A 16,327-nucleotide genomic window follows, 5' to 3' on the forward strand; every position below is an offset into this window, starting at 1 on the left:
GTTCTAGTCAGGCCTTCAAAGGATTGGATGAGACCCATTCACCTTGGGGAAGGCGATTAGTTTTACTTAGTCTACTGACTTAAATGTTAATCTTATCCAGAAATGCCCTCACAGATACACCCAGAATGATGTGTGATCAAATATTTGGGCATCCTATGGCCAAGACAAGTTGACACCTAAAATTCATCACCACAAGCCCACTCCTTACCCATAGGCACTCAAACATGTCTCCTTAAACAATACTCAGTCTCCAAATGAAGGTAATCACAAAGTCATAATTCTGTCTATGGTGATACAAATCTCCTGTACAACCAAAAACACAGGGTCTTTCCCAGAAGAGAAGGTAATGTCCTTGACTAATGTTACTCTGCTCCTTGATATCCTACAACTTAAATGCTATGATGTAAAACCAACAATACTTAGATACCATGATTAAAATAAAACATTTTATGTTACATGATAAAAGAATAAGAGAGAGAGAAAAATTAAAATATTGGTGAGTCTACATGTTAGTCAGCTCAGGCTGCTATAACAAAGTACCACAGACTGAGTGAAACAAAAGACATTTATTTCTCATAGTTCTGGAGGCTGGAAATCTGAGATCAGGGGACCTGCATGATGAGGTTTGGTGAGAGATCACTTCTGGGCTGCAGATTGCTGATTTCTTATATTTTTCAAGTGATAGAAACAGGTAGGGGCAGCCCTGGTGGTGCAGCGGTTTAGCACTGCCTGCAGCCAGGGCTTGATCCTAGAGGCCCTGGATCGAGTCCCACGTCAGGCTCTCTAGGTGGAGCCTGTATCTCCCTTTGCCTGTGTCTCTGCCTCTCATTCTCTCTCTGTGTCTCTATGAATAAATAAATAAAATTAAAAAAAAATAAAGAAACAGGTAGCTGGGTCTCTGGCTTCTTCTAAAGACACAAATTCCTTTTGTGAGGGCTTTATCCTCATGACCTAATTACCTCTCACAGGCCACATCTCCAAATACACTGGGGATTCTTTTTTTTTTTTTTTAAGATTTTATTTATTTATTTGAGAGAGGGAAGGAGGGAGGGAGAGAGAGAGAGAGAGAGAGAGAGAATGAGTGGCGGAGAGGGATAAGCAAACTCCCCACTGAGCAGAGAGCCAGACACAGGGCTCAATTCCAGGACTCTGAGATCATGACCTGAGAGAAAGGCAGACACTTAACCAACTGAGCCACCCAGGCGCCCTTATATTAGAAATTCAAGTTTCAACATATGAATTTTGGGGGGGTGGAGGAGAAACAAACATTTAGTCCATTGTGCTGCACACACACACACACACACACACACACAGGCAAACAAAACATACATAAACATAGAAAAGAATGAGGAAATACTCATGATAATTGCAGTCCTCATTTCTATGTGGTAGTAGCGGGTATTTATAACTATCTTCTTCCACCATCCATTTTGTATTCCCTTTACTTTCAGCAAGCAACTCAGCTGGTCCTGGTTCTTTACCTGGTGGGGTGTTTTAAACCTTCATCCCTGAAGGGTCCAGGTCATTAGTGGTTCTGCCTGTATTGGTTGTTGTGGTTTTCCATTGACTTTAATCACAAGTCATGATAACAGTAAAATAAGTCCTAAAGGGTCTCCTGAAAAAAAAATGAAAGAAGAAAGAAAGAAAAAAGAAAGAAAGAAAGAAAGAAAGAAAGAAAGAAAGAAAGAAAGAAAGAAAGAAAGAAAGAAAGAAAGAAAGAAAAGAAAGGGTCTCTTGTATTCCTGACCTTACCTCAATTATGAAGTAGCAGTTCAATTTTCTCTGAGCAGTCTGGGTCAATCACCCTAGCCAGCACCATAACTCTCTTCTTTGCCCGTTGATTCAGAGAAATGAGGAGTCCAAAGTGGCCAGATGTCACTTAACTTCCAGTTCAATGGAGTCACTGCTGTCTTCTGGTGGAAGCATTCCTTACTCTGGAGCTAACCAGTAGGCCTAACCACTAGGTCAGCAGAACATAGAGTCATGAGAACAAGAAGCAGAAGTTTTGCTAGGACTAGATGTCCTAGGCAAAGAAAATATTATCAAGTATTATTTGCATATCATATTATGTTTTATTAGTTGGTACATAAAAGATTTTTTACAATAATACTTTTATTACAGATTTATCCTTTTTGACAATATGAAATGATTTACTTTATTTCTTTAATGATTCTTAACTTAAAATATTTTGTCTGATATTATAATTTCCACTTGTGCTTTCCTTTGTTAGTGTTTTCTTGATAGAGGTTTTGTTTCTTATTTTATTTCTAAATTATGTGCGTAATTTATAATAAACATTACTTTTAAAGCATTTAATTTAATTATCAAATTTTACTCCTTTTAATGGGCAATATAGTTCATAGTCAAAATTTACTATCAAAACAGTATGGCTGACTTTACTTCTGCCATTTTGTCTTATAATTCCTTGTTTTATACTTTGTTTTATTTATTCTTGTTGCTTTGGTCCATTTGCTTTTACTATGTAAACTCTTTTGTTTATTGTTGTTTTATTTAGCAATTTAGAAGATAAAGATCCTGCCTTGAATTCTATGAGTTGTTCATTATAGTTTTTCAAAGCTGTTAGTGGCAATAGAGGGGATGTGGGGGAGGTAGAGGTAAATGGTGGTGGACGTGATGGAGATGGTGGAGGTGGAGAGAGGATGGAGATGGTGGTGGTAATAGAGGTGGTGGTGGTGGTAGTGATAGTGGAGGTGCTGGGGTGATAGCAGTGGTGGGGGTGATGGTGGAGATGGTGCTGGTTGTGGGGCATGTGTATGTATGCATGCATGTAAAGAAAATAATGAAGTGACTATTTCTTTTTTTTTTTTTTTTAAAGATTTTATTTATTCATTCATGACAGACAGAGAGAGAGAGGCAGAGACACAGGCAGAGGGAGAAGCAGGCTCTGCGCAGGGAGCCCGACATGGGACTCGATCCCGGGCCTCCAGGATCAGGCCCCGGGCTGAAGGCGGTGTTAAACCGCTGAGCCACTGGGGCTGCCCCTGAAGTGACTATTTCTATAAAGGCTGAAACTTCTACATAGTTTAGGCCTCAGCAAGGAAACAAATGCTCTGATGAGCAAATGTAGGCCTGAGAAAGGCTTCAGTGCTCTCCCCTACTCAGGGTCTGGAAAAAGTAAGGTGAGCCTTTAGCAAGTATGATTTGCTTCAAAGTACAGCTGCTGGTTGCTGGATTCATTTCACAGGACAGCTACAGCACAAATTTAATTGTAAGTAGAAAAGACTCTATAAGCTTTTTAGATGTTATTGAATGGAATAATAGTTGGATCTTTAAAATTGAAAGGTACATAATTTCACTGGGTTATAGTGTTCAGGCAATATGCTAGTTTTATATTGTTAAGCCAGGCCTGGGTAGGCAGTAGTACATTTGCTGCCTCAAAGTCTGGATTTGTATCAGTGATCGAGAGGATTCTCCTTTGATTCATGTGGTTCGTCCACAGCTCTAGTTACGTGGTCTAGGATGGACTTGGAATTAACCAATGCACCTGCAGGAGAAAACTTCCTTAGGAGTTGGATTTCTCAGGCCTAAACAATTTCTTGTAAAGAGGCAGTGGAATCAGACATAGGGTCCAGGGCTGAACATGCATGCTGGAGAGAATATGTGGAGCTGATGACAAAAGTGGCCACCGTGGCATATATCTATTCTTGGCCCAAGAGAGCAATGGATCAAATGTGACTCTGAGAGGTGCAAGATGCAGCAAGAGCTTTCCCCCCAAGACATGGCAAATGTGCACAAAATTACACAAAACTGGTAAATGTTCCATGAATTAATTTCAAGCTAGGAGAATTTTTTCCCTCTTGAATGTAAGTTCTCAGGTTTTATATTCTTGACCAGCTGGCATCCCATTGTGGCTGAAGTCAATATAATTTTCTCCTTCCATTTGACATGTTGTGTGCTGCTATGGTTTTTGACAACGCTAAGCGTTGAATCCTATGAAGATAATTTGGCTAGAATGATAACTGAGAGGTGAGGGGTGGCTTGTTCTCTAAACATTGTTGATGTGGGATTAGTGATGAGATAATATTGCATTTCTTATTAGATCATTAAATGCTTTATAAATAAGGCCTATGTGGTACATGGCATCAAATTAAGCCAAGCTGTGAGGCTCTGGAAATGATTGCACACATTCCAGTGAGAAAGAGTTCAGGCTACTGAGAGTACTTCACCACCACTCAGGCTAATAGAACTGTCCTCCCTGACACTGAAGAAAATAATAAATTTGAGGGAATAATGATTGGTCTTTAAATTGAAATTTTTGAACTCTGAAATTTCACTTGTGAAATTAAAGACATTTGACTTCGGATTTTACTATTCTCATGTTTTAATAGGGAAGAATGATATTTAAACTTAAATGTTTGTTTTGGAGTTTGATGATGGGGAGGAGATTCTCTTGGCACCTGTATAGGGATGGGATTTCTATTAATAGAGTTACTTTATATGTGTTTTATATTGAGCTTTGCAATGTCATTCAATTTCATTCCAGTCAGTTGCTTCTCAGTGGTGGGTACATAAATCCCACATGTATAAGTCCATTGACTTGGTCCTTTGCTGTAAAAACAATGTCAATCAGGTGCATTGTTAGTTGAGCTGAGCCAATATGTTGATAAATGAAGCATTGACTAAGTCAACGGATGGTGGCAATGAAAGAAGGGAGAGGTAAATCCCTGTCCAGAGGGAGTCTCTGTCTCTCCAGAGAACAAACTGAAGCTCTTTCCATAATGGAAAAGATCCAGTGTAATCAAGCTTCCATTACTTATCTGGCTGCCCTCAATCTGTTACGGTGCCAATTTAAAAAATCAACATTGGTCTTTGTTATCAGCCATTTGGGCAGTCAGAACTGGTGGTAGTTAGATCTGCTTTGTGAAGGAGAAATTCACGTTATTGTATGCATAGCCTCTAGCTCTGGCATCACTGCCATTTTGTTCATAAGCCCATTGAGCAGGTACTGGTGGGCTTCAAAGGGACTAATGTACATCCTCAGAACAGATCATCTTGTACCACACTTCACTGAGAAGATCCTATGCAGTCAGCACTATGGGGAGTGTCTACGTGAGATACAATATTCTTCCTGAGGTGTGTTCTTAAAAGTCTATATCCATCTATGTGTCAGAAGTCTTGTCACAAATAGTCATTCTTTCCTTCCAAATCCCTAACAATCCAGTCAAACTGTTACTCACGTCCATGGATCAGTATACATGTTAAACTGTTATGCACGTCCATATCAGGTACATAATTGTGGCCATCTTTCCTTCATTTAAAATATTCAGACAGATAAAAGTTTTGTTCTATTCACCCTCCCTCCTCAAGAATATCTATGACCCTATAGGACTCCACGTCGTCCTTAGTTTTGAACTCTATATAAACCAGATTCAGTTTTTTTCTTCCTCTCAGTTGGTCATGGAGAACTCATCATTAAGCCATATATGTGGAGTAAGGGAGACATGGTATAGCAGTAGATGTAGGAGCCCCGGAAGTACAAGCCTGATGCTCATAAAAATTACTAGTGCCTTGGGGCGCCTGGGTGGCTCAGTCAGTTAAGGGTCCAACTCTTGATTTAGGCTCAGGTCATGATCTCAGGGACCTGATATCGAGGCCCAGGCATGGAACCTGCTTAAGATGCTCTCTCTTCCTCTAACTCAACCTCTGCCACCACTTAGCCACATGCATGCTTTCTCTTTCTAAAAGAAAAAAATAATTACTCGTGCCTTTAGAACTGCTTTATCCTGATCTTGTTTATAACTGTTCTTGATGATGTAGTACTGCTATATTCACACTCAAATTTATGTCTCGGAGGATGGGATGAGAGCTAGTTCATGATAGTCACATGATCATGTACTATCCCATGGTCAGGAATTCAGATTGTTCCAGGGTTCAGTAGTCAGGAATTGTTTCTGATCTGTGTGTGCGTGTGTGTGTGTGTGTGAGAGAGAGAGAGAGAGAGAGAAATCAAGGGTGGGGGAAGAATTTGTTTGCAGAAAACAGCATCAATTCCCCCAAATCCCTGGGGTTCTGCACAGTGAGTCTCCTATCCAGGATCCATAAAGACTTCTCAGATGCTACAGATACTTTGAATAGAATTTATTTGCTTGGTTATGAAGCCCAAATGGCAGAACAGCTTGCACTGTAGCCTGGACCAGCTGGAAAGTTTTTTTTCTTGATCTGAACTCCCATTCAAAGCTGTCATTCTCACAGGATGTTTGGTAAATGGGTCAAAACAGCTCACACAAAATTACTTTCTCTCCAAAATCTAAAGAAGCATAAAAAGCTTTATGTTTCTTTCTTAGAGGAAAGAGGCACAAGATGGAATAAATTTTATTTCACATTGTATTGTTTGTCATCTCTAGCCCTCAGGACCTTCTAAAACTTCCCTGACATGACAGATATCTGACTTTGTTGTTGTTGTTGTTAAATTCTATGCTGACTCACATTTGTGATGCCTACTATTCTTGCTCACCTGGTACTATTGGCTCACCTTCACTGGTAGCTTGAGCCAGCCTGTATCCCATGGGATGATGAAACAATAGGTCCTTGAGAAGGAAACAGCAACAGAGAGTCAGAGAATGAATGTGGTTCTAACCAGAATAGTGAAGATGCATTGCTGTCACCGACAAATGACAAGAAATTCTTTTGGTCTTCACTTAGGATACAAGAAACAATGATTACATTGGCAGCAATTTGTAACTGTGTTGACTTACTGCAGTAAATGGATCAAATATGGGCTTCCATTGCCACTAATGTCACTATCTAATTTCATTTGGGGTAAATCTACTTTCAATCTCCAAGTCACATCTTCCAGCTTTGCATGCCATCAAGGAAAGTTAAATAAGTATATATAGGAATTACCACAATTTCATCTCTCAAGTCTGTAAAGAATGTAGTAATGTTTTGCTTTATTCACCTTGTGGGGAGGAACAGCATTCTGTGAGCTCTCCCACTGTAATGGCTCTTGATTCATGTTTCTGAGAGACAATGAGATCTAGGGATTTTATTTTCAGCTATGCATTTAGAATCTTGGTTTATAATATATATAATATATATATATTATAAACTATATATATAATATAGAACCCAGATTCTATATATATATAGAACTGTAACAAATCTGGGTTCTTCATCCTGGGGGATGCAATGAACAAATTAATGGAGTTCCTCACCCCACTGTAATATAGACTTGGGTATACCTATAAACTGCAAGTTTATTTATAGTTTATATATATATTTATAGTTTATTATATATATGTATATAAACTATATAACTATATATACATATATATAAACTATATATACATATATATGTATATAAACTACAATATAGACGAGTATATGTATAAACTCCAACTCTAATGTGTGGACTTATGATGGTGTCTGGGTCTATAGAGATTGGCATTAACTCAGGTCTAACAATGACCAAAAGGTATGGGTATTTCCCTTCACTGCTGTATGTTCACCCTGATACATAATTGCTGGACTCTTTGGAAAGGCCAAAAGGAAGATCAACAGTACATACTCATGGCAGTGTCACAGGATCTTTGAAGGTATCCAGATTCCTTTTAATTCAAGGGTTCTAGGTTTGTTTCTAGGTTTGGAAAGGGGTAATGAGCTGGGCTTCTCTATCATTACAATTCACATCTTATCTCCATTCAGGAGATCTAGAGGTTTTATATTTTCAATTACTTAGATAAAATGGGACCTTAGGATATCTCCTGTCCAATTTGGTCTTAAAAATCTATAGTTATATATCCACTGCCACAGATCCCTATGGTTAAAGCATTGTGGCTACCACTGTGGCTTGCTGCTAACCACAGTAACAAACAGCAGCCACCCTGTCTATGGTAGTTGCATATTGTTGCATGACCTCTCTCACTTCTAGACTGATTTCCACTGGAAACCTTGACCCCAATTCAATGACAAGATCCCTCTTCGAGGTAGACATTTACAGTTCCAGCCATATACTTGCTAACCTATGATTTTGAGAGACAGAGATATACACAGTTAAGATAAAGTGAACAGTCCCTCACTGATGATTTTGAAAGTATTGGAGTGCTCGTAGCTCATTTTTGTTTGCTTCTTGGTGAGTGAATGAGTCAGCATAGTTAAAGGCACAGACTGGAGGAACATCAGGCCTCTTCTATAACCTGAATTTTGGCAAAACTTAAGGAGGAAAGGCAGACTCACAGACAAGTTCTATTTCAAAAGCAATAGAACCGGTCCATGGGTTGAATGCATAAACAAGCTGCTAGATTGGACTTATCTAAGATAATGAAAGCCTATAAGTTACCATGTAGGTAGGTGCCCAGAGTTTTAGGATCATAGCAACCAAATAAGATCTACATGTCTTATCAGCAGGGTAATCTGATGCTCTTAGTTGGCAAATTTGGCACAGAGCACAAAGACATAAGGCTTCAAAATACCTCAAACAACTCTGTTGAGCCAAGGATCAGAGAATAGTATTTCCCAAGGGTGATGGTGTACTTCTGCATGGTAGCGTCACAAGTTTCTATAGCATCACTTGGTCTACCCCCACCCTTTTAACACGGAGAGGATATATAATATCGCATATTGCACTTGCTTGGCATAACTTTCAGAATGAGTTGACTTTCTTTGGTGCAGGATGATATTAAATAGAATGTTTGTTCAAGGAGTATTCTAGGGATAGGTATGCAGGGGTTATTATCTGGTTCAGCCCTCTGTTTCCTGGTACAGAGATGAGAAAGCTTTCCCAATCACTGGATTGATTTCTATACTACTGTATATGAGTTTTCCTCATTTTTTGCTCCATATTGCCATTGGGAAAAGTAGAAAATGCACAATCAAACACTGATGTGTGGGTTTTATTAATGTACCGTTGAGAACCATACATAAAGGTCATATTTTCAGATCTACAAAACTGACAAAAGAAATGTCCTGGTTGTACTAATAGCAATATTGTACTATAGGACATATGAGACCAATGGACATACAATTTTGACAAACAGAATATTAAGATCATTTCTGGAGGAGACAGTGGATCCTTTGACTACTAAATTGTATTCTGTATATATTTTCTGTGCTGTGGAGCAATTTACCACAAATTTAGTTTCTTAGAACAACACATATCTATTATCTATTTCTGTAGGCCAGAAGGGCAGGCATGGCTTAACCAGGTCCCCTCCAAGGCCAGAGTGAAGGTGTTCACCAGGTTTAGGTTCTTATCTGGAGGCTCAACTAGGAAAGGATCCACTTGAAAGTCACTGAGATTGTTGGCAGAACTAATTTTCTTGTGGCTGTGGGACTCATAGCATCTTCTTCAAAGTGAGCATAGAAGAGGGTGATGGTTAACTTCATGTTTCAATTTGGATAGTGTTTTTGGATGACTTTAACATTTAAATCTGTGATCTTTGGGTAAGGCAGATGGTCCTCCATAATGTGAGTGGGCCTCACCCAATCAGAGAAAGGCCTGAAAAGAACAAGAAGACTGGCCTCCTGGAGAAAGATGAAATTTTCCAACAGATTGCCTTCTAACTTTACATGTATCAAAGGGTCTCCTGGGCCTCCAGCCTGCTGGCCCACACTGCAGATTCAGACTCACTAGCTTCCATAATTATATGAGCCAATTTCTTTTTTTTTTAATGAGCCAATTTCTTAAGCCAATTATAAGCCAATTCCTTATAATAAGGAGATTTTAATAATTTTATATATAATTGTATATAATTTTGTAATTTTTAAAATTTTTAATTTAATAAAATATAAATATATTTGTATATATTTTTATATATCCTATTTATCCCCATAAGAGTCCTGATTAATAGAAACCTCAGAGCCAGTCAGCTACCAAGATGAATTCTTCTAAAATGTACAATGTTTGGTAATCAAGAGGGTGATTTCCCATCACCTTTACCATATTTTGTGGACTAATAGCAATAAACACTAGTTTCAAGTCTGTCTGCCACATCCTGTATACCCTTAACTGAAAAACAGTGTGGAGTAACTGAACATTGGACACAGCCACAGACATATTCTAGGTTCTCAGCTTAAGATCTACATCACCTTGAGCATTTGTCAGCATGGCAAAGGAATCTCCAAAAGAGAGGAACCAAATATGCTGCCCCAACGAGGGTGATCTGGCTATTAGCTATGGAAATGCAGGAATTTATAGTTGGAGTTGTGGACAACATAGTGTGGGGATGGAGTGAATCTCTCCCCTGGAAAAGCGAGGAGGAAAGATGTAGGAAGAGTGACCTACCTTTCCAGCTAGAAGGGATGGTGCCATTAGTACCTTCATGTTTCAGAATACAGAGATTTTAAGAGGCCAAAGGAGATTCAGTCATAGGATAGGGAGGAGAGTGAATCCTACAGATGTTGCCAGCTTTTAAGGATTATGGAATTTGATCCTACACAGCCTCAGAAGTAAGAGAGTCTACCCCTGGCAGTGTGATTCCAGGGCAGACTCAGACTATACTATGAAGTGGCCCATCTCAAGGTGCCTCACCTGGGGCACGGAGGTCAAGATAGCAAGAACAGAAGGTGCTAACATGACAAAAGGGGCAGCAAACCTAGTGTCACTGAGAGTGGTAGCAAAATTTCCATCACTAAGGAGAGAATGGGGTTTAGAAGAGTGTAACCATTCACCTAGCACTTTCCAATAGGGCCTTCCCCAGAAATTCGGTTTTGTTGCCAACAGTGGAATGATCCATAAATTCTGTATTATACTGCTCCGAACCGATGGAAAATATGAAAATTTCCCTCACAGGATTGTTATGAGGATTCAACAAGATAGAATATAAAAGTTTCCAGCATATATTAAATACTCAGTATATACCATTTTCATTTCCAATCAATAAAAAGAAACATCCAAACTGGTATCTACGTGATAACCCTTTATGAGGCTGAGATCATTGAATTGACTAAAATATTTTTACTTAAGGTAAGATTTCCATAAATACAGACAGCTAAAGAAATCTATTCAGTTTTATGGGTTTTTTTGGACTCTAAGCTCTTCTACTTCCTTCATAATTTGCATGTAGCTAGAATTTGATTGACAGATATGTCAAAACATACATAAACAAAGGCGTATGTTTTGCCTTTTCCTGTTGAAGTGGATAAGGGAGAGAGTGCTGGTGGGCTGGCCTGAATTAGGATAAGATTTTGGGAGACCAAATAGACTTACTGTGGACAGTGACCTAAAGCCACCCACAAAAGGTGAATCAGAGTACTGTTCAAGGGATACTAACAAGTACGAGGTATGGATTGTCACCAACGACCGAGAAAGGAATCAAGAAGTTAACTAGAACACAATCCATTGGAAAAAGAGTAAAACCTTCCAGGCAAGGCCAGCTTCATGGGCATGTGATCCACATAGTCATACATGGCCTCACACTAATAAAGATTCTGTGCTTGGTGTAATGATCTGCCACTGTCATCTTGAACTTCATAATTTTTCAATAAGGGGCCTCTCATTTTCACTTTGCACTGGACTCTTCAAATTTAGTAGCCAATCCTATATCCAGGGTCCAGACCTTTGATAAAGATGATGGACAAAAGATCAAGTCTCCTGGCAGGATGGCCATGTGGACATTGAAAATAGGTAAACGCTACAATTCATCTTGAGCAAACTACTATTCAATGTTCAAGGTCCAGAGTTTATCAATTGGAAAATTCTCAAAGATTTGTACCTGTACTTTATTCATTTTTTTAAAGTATTGCTACTACTTAGATAGTTCTTCAAAAGATTCTTAATGGTTCCCCTTCTCTGACCTTCCAGAAGTTATTTGTGACTCTATTTATTAGTCTCCTTATCAGCCTGCCAGAGTGATTAAATTAATGGGAAGAGCTATGAGCATTTTACGGGGAAATCAGTGTTATACAAATACACACACACACACACACACACACCCTGTGTTAATATCCAAAAATAGAATTCTGTTACTTTCCATATAATATACAAATGAAGGCTTAATAATATGTAAACCATCACTCTGTATATATTTGTGCAATGTTTTGTGAAACCCAAACTTGCTATTTAGGTATATTTTTAGACATGGTTTCCAAAGGCATTGACATGGCCGATTAAAAACAGTGTAAAACAGTATCTAGGCAGCAAGAATAAATACAAATGAAATAAACAGGCTTATTTATTTATTCTTTTATTATTAGATGGTTTCTTCACAGCTATATACAATCTATTCTGAAAAGTCGTAAGTAATGTCAGCATTAGTCTTCTGACAGGAGTTTTTTTCTAGGTTGTTCTCTTTTTCTGTCCTACACACACAACACACAGGCATACACACACTCTCATAGCTTCACACACACATATTTATAGTTCATCTTTCTTCTCTCATCACCCCTGTTTAATAGCCTGAGCCATCAATGGAAAAAATAATAGAAAAAAGTGGCCCTGTAGCAAGAGTCCATAAAGATAAATTTACGTTTTTCATTTGGGGTTGAGAAGTAGCATGAGACTTGCTATATTATAGCACATCCCCTAGGCGATGCTCTCCTATCATTCCAGTGGGTGGAGGTGGGTTGCTTGGAATGCAGCATGTCACGATGCGTACTTTCTTACCTCTAATGATCCCACCCAGTGAGGTGACCTGAATTAGCCTTGTGGGACAGAACAAGGGTGGATTATCTATGTGGGCATATTTCATGCCTTGATAAGCACAAACTTAATGAATCTCATGACCTCACCTAATTATTTTTTAAAAAAATCAACAAGTAAATATTTTACCTATTACGCTGTCTAGCAGAAAAGAGACAAAGGGTTCATTGAGAGGAGATTAAAAGTCTATCCCAACCACCAACACAAAACGAAGGCCACAGGCAACGTGTTCCAACCAGATATACAACAGAAAACACAGTAGCTATTACAGCCAGAAAGCTACAAAGGTAGCGCCCTGACTTTTCTGGAGAGTATGTGGATGCTGTCCACCATCCTCCGCCCCCTCTGGGGGATGAGCCCTCCGCAGCCAGAAGGAGCAGCAGCCCTCACAGTGCAGGTGTTTCTGAGTCATCATAGAAGCAGGCAGACAACCCACAAAGCTATAGTTGGTGAAAAATGAGATTTTTAATCTGTTTCTTGACGTAAAGAGTCTATTAAAACTGTTTCCTATGAAGTGAAATCTGTGCTCAGTCATCAACTAAAAGATCTTGAATACTCTCCAAATGGCCGCAAAGTAGCTTTTCAAATGTCATCTCACCATAGCTGTCAACATTTTTGTTCTCCCTTCTCTGTTTGCAGGTTATTTTATATTTTCTTCTCTTACCTGTAACCAGTTTGGTCTTAGACTCAGAGACTGACGAGTTGGCCAGCCCTATTATTCCAAAATCACAAAAGTCATCATATTTAAAAACATGGAAAGGACATCCATTTCATAGGATAAAAAAATGCCATTTCACAAAAGAAAAAAAGGGCATTCATTCCTTTCAGACATAAGATAGCACTTGGAAACATTCTGTTGAATTACAAACATCCTTTGATGTAGAATCAAATCAAATGAAGATTTTCATAATATAGCAATGAGCAATGTCTTCATAGCAATATTCCTTTTTCTGTAAGTCTTGCTAGTATTCGCTAGGATATGAAGATGCCAAAAGTTGTTGATATTTGGATTTTAGATGTTTCTTAATTCAGGAAAGCTGAAATAGCTAAGTATTTTTATCTTTATTACTTATTTATTTTGTGAAGATTTTATTTATTTATTCATGAGAGATACACAGAGAGAGGCAGAGACATAGGCAGAGGGAGAAGCAGACTCCCTGTGGTGAGTCTGATGCAGGACTCAATCCCAGGACCCTGGGATCATGACCTGGGCCAAAGACCGATGCTCAACCAGGTGTCCTGCTAAGTATTGTTAGCATTTAGTTGTATTTAAGTAAATACTTTGAGATTTTTCTCAAAAAATTTACTGAGCCACCCAGGTGTCCTGCTAAGTATTGTTAGTATTTAGTTGTATTTAAGTAAATATTTTGAGATTTTTCTCCTTATCAGAACTTGTCTTAGGAAAACGATAGTTTAAATAAATGGCAACTTACGGTGATAAGGTAATATACATTCAGGCTTGTGTTCACATATATATATGCACACGTATATTGCAATACATACATGATGTATATATATATGCGATATGTATGTTCCATATAACGTTTAGAGTTTTCTAGGTTGGTTACTAGTTCAAGTATTCTGTTCTATAGATGAAGATCATGTGTCAGGTCATAGGTCACAAAAATAGATTCAGAAAATATTCATCATCAAGACTGGTCAAACTCAGTCTTTAGTGTGTAAAGGTCTGGGGCAAGGTGCAGGTCCAACTTCTCTATCTGACTTGCTGGAAGGCTCCTAGTAGTTGCTGAAGATCACGGCTTTGGTTTTCTCATCTCAAAGACAGAAGTGTACACTTCTTTATTTACACACTTCACAGGATTATTTTTGAGAAACAAGGGAAAAGTTTTATGTGAAAGCACTTTTGAATCTATAAAATATTTCACAATTTTTTAACCCATGGCAATATCTATTATTTTGAGAAAAAGAAAGTGGTTGAATTCTAACATAAACTGTTAATGTGAAATCAAAGAAGGCAAAAAGTAAAAGAGTCATTCTAATTATAGGAAAATGATTTCTTAGAAGACAGAAATTGTATTTTAAACATAATAATATTTAGAGGACACCTAATAAATGTTAGGTATTTTTCAACTTTCACAAAATAAGACCATAGCTAAAATTAGGTTAAGAAATGAAGACAGTTTTCTTAAATGTTTTTTACCATGGAAAATCAAACACAAGAGGGCATCCCTACATTTGTCTAAAAAGATTCCCCCAAATGGATTTCATATACCTCATATGTGTTTTTCATTTGATCTAATAGCTCCTTATATGCCTGAAACAGAGCATGCTTCCTAAAATTTATTAGTCCCAAATATCATAGTCTTTTCACATAATGATCTTCACATACTATCCATAAAATACTCTCCCTCATGAGGCTGTAACTCCTTTTTTGGCTTAAAAATAATTTCAACATACTTAGTGACTTAAAGTTAGAAAAATCTAATGGAGACTAATGTGTATTGCACAGGACATAAAGACTCTGAATTTTAAAGCTATAAAAGATAAACCAACCCAAAGCTCTCAAATCTCTTTTTTGTGCTGATCCCTTCTTCCCATTCTGCTCAGCTATTACGCAAACCCCAATTCTGTCAACAGGTCTAGAGGCAATGCAGTTTGATCTAAGGTCCCTAAGGAGGGGATCTGTAGTCAAAATCTTCCCAGGTCTGAGGTATGTGAGGAGCAAGTTAATAGAAATTATACATAAGTCGAGTTAGAATAAAAAAACACAGAAAGCTTACTCTCCACCCTCTATCTGGAACAGAACTTTGGAATGTACAGGAGTATTCAGGCATACCTTATTTTATTGTGTTTGCTTTATTGCACTTCACACATACTGTGTTTTTTATGAATCTAAGGTTTGAGGCAGCCTGTGTTGAGCAAGTCTGTCAGCATCATTTTTCCAACAGCATTTGCTCACTTCATGTCTCCGTGTCAGTTTGATAATTCTCATATTATTTCAAATGTTTTCATTATTACTATATTTGGTATGGTGATCTGTGATCAGTGATCTCTGGCGGTACTATTATAACTGCTTTGGAGAGCCACACCCACACCCACATAAGACCGCAAACTTAATCAATAAATGTGTGTATATTCTTCCAATCTCCATCTCTTTCCCTTTCCTAGGGCCTCCCTACTCCTTAAGACAAAGTGATATTGAAATAATATAGCCAATTAATAACCCTACCGTGGTCTCTAAATATTCAAGTGAAGAGTCGCACATTTCTCACTTTAAATCATAAGCTAGAAACGATCAAATTTAGTGAGGAAAGCATATCAAAAGTCAGGATAGCACAAAATGTAGGCCTTTTGCATTAAATAGACAGCCTAGTTGTGTATGTGAAGGAAAAGTTCTGGAGATTAAAAGTGTTACTCCAGTGGACATACCAATGATAGAAAAGTGAAACAGCCTTATTGCTGGTATGGGGAAAGTTTTAGTGGTTTGGAAAGAAGATCAAACTAGCCACAACATTCCCTGAAATCAAAGCCTAATCCAGACAAGAGCAAGGGCCTGACTCTCTTCAAATCTAAGAAGGCTGAAAGAGGAGAGGAGCTGGGCAGCCCGGTGGCTCAGTGGTTTAGCACTGCCTTCGGCCCAGGGCGTGATCCTGGAGACCTGGGATCGAGTCCCACATTGGGCTCCCTGTATGGAGCCTGCTTCTCCCTCTGCTTGTGTCTCTGTCTCTGTCTCTCTCTCTCTGTCTGTCATGAATAAATAAATGAAAT

The 16,327-nt window shown here is 38.4% G+C and overlaps 2 long non-coding RNA genes across 4 annotated transcripts in view; one reads left to right on the forward strand and one right to left on the reverse strand.

Annotated features, from left to right (window-relative positions):
- The window catches only part of LOC102151271, a 43,334-nt gene that overhangs the window by 14,693 nt on the left and 12,314 nt on the right, over positions 1-16,327 (reverse strand). For 2 of the 3 annotated variants that reach the window (XR_005382224.1, XR_005382223.1), the window contains exons 3-4: positions 6,494-6,548; positions 1,753-1,960 (exon numbers count right to left, since the gene is read on the reverse strand). This is a non-coding gene — a long non-coding RNA (uncharacterized LOC102151271). The remainder of the gene's footprint in view (positions 1-1,752; positions 1,961-6,493; positions 6,549-16,327) is intronic. The other variant, XR_005382226.1, reaches the window with a different exon arrangement.
- Positions 1-16,327, forward strand: part of LOC111093488 — a 29,439-nt gene that overhangs the window by 5,675 nt on the left and 7,437 nt on the right. The window lies entirely within an intron of this gene.

Source organism: Canis lupus, chromosome 31 (assembly GCF_011100685.1).
Source record: "Canis lupus familiaris isolate Mischka breed German Shepherd chromosome 31, alternate assembly UU_Cfam_GSD_1.0, whole genome shotgun sequence".
Taxonomy (NCBI): Eukaryota; Metazoa; Chordata; class Mammalia; order Carnivora; family Canidae; genus Canis; species Canis lupus.